General features: G+C 36.8%; 1 protein-coding gene across 1 annotated transcript in view; it reads right to left on the bottom strand.

Annotated features, from left to right (window-relative positions):
- Positions 1-3,900, bottom strand: part of LOC128249665 (protein mono-ADP-ribosyltransferase PARP14-like) — an 80,404-nt gene that overhangs the window by 5,311 nt on the left and 71,193 nt on the right. The gene's annotated exons all lie outside the window — the stretch shown is intronic.

Below are 3,900 nucleotides of genomic sequence, written 5' to 3'. Positions count from 1 at the left end.
TTGAATTACACCAAATCTTAGAACATTACTCTTTTCATTCATGGCATCCAAGTCTTCACTCGGCCAGACTTCCTGCTATCACATGATCTGTGTTAATCCAATGACCACATGATCTGTGTTAATCCAATGACCACATGATCTGTTAATCCAATAATCACTAGAAGTTGTTTAATGCTATTCGAATCTGTAAAACATTTCTGTTTGAAACAACAAATTCTGTGTGGAATGTGTTAATCAAAGAATATATTAATTACAACTTAATGATTCCTTCCTGTAATAAAATGTTCATTATCAATTACCAAAACAATTATTTTTTTTTAGATTCTGGCAAACTTGACTCAAATAATAACCACTTGTCTGGAAACTGCTGAGAGAATGGGAGCAAAAAGTCTTGCATTTCCTATATTAGGAGGTGGAAAATTGAGGTACCCTATTGAAGAGCTACCTGGAACTATGTTTGAAGCAGTGAAAAACTACTCAGATCAGAATTCAAGCCAAATCAAAGTTGTAAACTTTGTGGTTTATCCTCAAGACACGTACATAGTAAAGGTTGGTTGTTGTATTTGTTGTTTGTTGTTTTGTGTTGATATTCTTGGAATTCACCAAAATGATATTCTGCAAAATAGAAATGACCCTCATAATCATTCAGTGTCCTTATTCCATACCATCAGAAACACGTGTTGTTGACTGAGTTGAAAAAAGGTGCCAAAATTGAATTATGAGTATTGAAAGTTTTTCACTTAGATTATAATTGAACATGTAGTAACACCTGCGCATGCGTAGTCTTACGCATGCGTAGAATTAATAAAGCAAGCGTTTCCCGCTCAATTCATTCTCTTTCTCGCTGGCCAGCGATTGAGCATGGACGTGTGTTTAAAGCTGTCTCTACATCTTTCGGTCTTATACTCGACAGCTCGTTATTCTCACCTCTAAAGATGTATAACTAAAGATATGTATGTTTATCACCTAAATAAATGTTGTTTGAGTTGTTTAGTCTGGAGTTCAGCGTTCCGTCTATTTCTTCAAATTTTTTAGTAGAAAGTCAGGAATACAATCTAAAGATGTATAACCCACTTTCTACTAAAAACATATACAAGAAATTGCTGTCACCATTCACGTAGATGATTTGGCCAATATCATCATAGATAGTCAATAAAACATATACCAGATAAGAAGCACACACTCAAGGATAGAGCAGTAATTATCATAACAAAAATTTTAATTTTGGACATAGAGTTACCAAACGTTTCGTATCCACAAAGCTAAAACCTTGTGGACAGCTCATATGACTCTGCACAAAGTCAAAAAATTAAAATTTCCGACGTGAGGAAACGCTCAGAAATCGAGATTTAAGTCTTAACATATAAAAACGGTAATGAAGATGGGTTGTCTCCCCTGTATCAGAAGCTAAAACAACGCTTCCAACCCGAAACGGCTTAAACGGGGTAATCCAATTTTCCAGTTGCGCTTGAAGTGGACACATTTAGGAAAAACTTCTTTATGACTATTTATCGTGCTAGCTTTAGTATAGTCCTTAAAAACCTTGGCTCCCTCCATGATGCCGATTTTGCAATGGCCATTCCCATTAATATATGGGCCTGGGTGATCTATTATTAAGTTAAATAGGTTTGTCATTATTAAGCTGGTGTTTGGACACAACATGGAATCTTGCTACCAATTTCAATTCCATGAATAATTTTTTACAGTCACTTAAACAAGCAAATTTCATTTCCTTTTATTCTGTAAGTAAAAATTCCTCACCAAACTACAGAATATTCAAAAGCCCGTTCCTCATAGGAAGTTATTCTATAATACAATAAATGGAAATATTAATTTAAAACAATATTTGTGATAGAAGCAATGAATTAAAACATTGCATTGTAATTAACAGAAATTAATTAAGAAATTAATTTTTGATTGAGTGATAATGAATTATTTGCTTACCTTTAACAGAAATTTAAAGAATATTTCCAAGAAATTTCAACAGATGGTTCAGCTTCATCATCAGGTAAATTCTTTCTGTTTACTTATATAAAATATTAAGCCAGTGTCACGTAACTACTACCTGTGCTGGTGTCAATCAAATAGCACCTGTGCCAGCGGCACATAGAAAGCACCCATTACATTCTTGGAGCTGTTGGTGCTGGGAAGGGCCTTGAACTCTAGAAAGCATGTCGAATCAGACTGGAACCTGGTGCAACCCCCACCAGCTCACCAGTCCTCAGTCAAATCGTCCAACCCATGCCAGCATGGAAACCGGACATTAAACGATGATGCTGATGATGATGATGGGAAAGCCAGTACAGATGTGTATAAAGAAGTGTATGCCCAGTAAGTAATTAGATCCAATTGTAGAAATATATATATATGTATATATATGTGTGTGTGTATATATATATATATATATATATATATATATATATATGTGTGTGTGTGTGTTTATATATATATATATATACATACATATCATCATCGTTTAACGTCTGCTTTCCATGCTGGCATGAGTTGGACAGTTTGACTAGGGACTGGCACAGGGGCCAGTCAGCTGCTCTGGCAACAATCACGCTCGGATGGTGCTCTTAGTGCTCCACTAGCATGGACGCCAGTCATCGAATTGATTTTGATTTCATTTGCCTTAACAGGTCTTCACAAGCAGAGTTTAGTGTCCAATGAAAGAATGGTACACCTACATGAGCTAGTTACACCACTGGCATAGGCCACAGGTTATGGTTTCACTTGGCTTTCCGGGTCTTCTCAAACACAGCATATTTCCAAAGGTCTCGGTCACTAGTCATTGCCTCGGTGAGGCCTAATGTCTGAAGGTTGTGCTTCGCCACCTCATTCCAGGTCTTCCTAGGTCTACCTCTTCCACGGTTTCCCTCAACCGCTAGGGTGCAATACTTTTTCACACAGCTATCCTCCTCCATTCTCACCACATGACCATACCAGCGCAGTTGTCTCCCTTGCACACCACATCTGATGCTTCTATATATATATATATATATATCTTCGAAATGCTTAGTTTTAGAATGGTGGCAGCTGATGAAGGAAATGTTTTCTATATGGCCTGTGTGTTTTCTGTGCTCTGTTTCTCATTTTGTCCACGTTCTTTTGTGACGTCCTGTGGTTGGCGTTAGGAAGGGCATCCAGCTGTAGAAACTCTGCCAAATCAGATTGAAGCCTGGTGTAGCCTTCTGGTTCACCAGTCCTCAGTCAAATCGTCCAACCCATACCAGCATGGAAAGCAGACGTTAAACGATGATGATGATTTCTGTTTGTTGTAATAAATTATAGTACATATATTTTTAGTTTTCCCTGTTCTTATGTTTAGTTATCTTGTACTAGACATAAGCCAAAGCCTGTGCGATATTTGCTTCATTTATAGACTGAAATACAAAAGTGACCATAGATCAGAAGTTTATATGCATCCATGATGAAATTGGCCAGAAGGATACAGTTCTATCATCTACATGAAAGTTAACAGCCATGGGGTTGATGAAATAAGGACCAACTGGGCACTGGGGTGGAGGTGGGGCTCGATACAATCACGTAGCCACCCCCACCCCACCCCCCAAATCTCAGGCCTTGTGCCTACAGTAGAAAGAATTATCAATATTATTATCATTATTATTATGTTCTACTTTTCCTTTCTTTCATACAAGCTGCAACCAAGTCTCAACCAAGGAAGTCACAGAAGAAAAAATCTAGGCATCAAAAGGTGAACACAGGTGAGGTACCATGCATTTTGGAAAACTGATTTCTCTATATAAAGTGATGGAAACATCTTTTTCTTAAATTTATAAAACTGAATGAATTTACAGAGAAAAAAATTTACATATTATTATTATTATTATTATTTCTTCTTCTTCTTTTTCTTCTTCTTCTTCTTTGTTGAAACAA

The sequence above is a fragment of the Octopus bimaculoides genome, chromosome 1 (genome assembly GCF_001194135.2).
Source record: "Octopus bimaculoides isolate UCB-OBI-ISO-001 chromosome 1, ASM119413v2, whole genome shotgun sequence".
Lineage (NCBI taxonomy): Eukaryota > Metazoa > Mollusca > Cephalopoda > Octopoda > Octopodidae > Octopus > Octopus bimaculoides.
The sequence above is the reverse complement of the archived record's forward strand: the minus strand, read 5'-3'. Positions and strand labels throughout refer to the sequence as shown.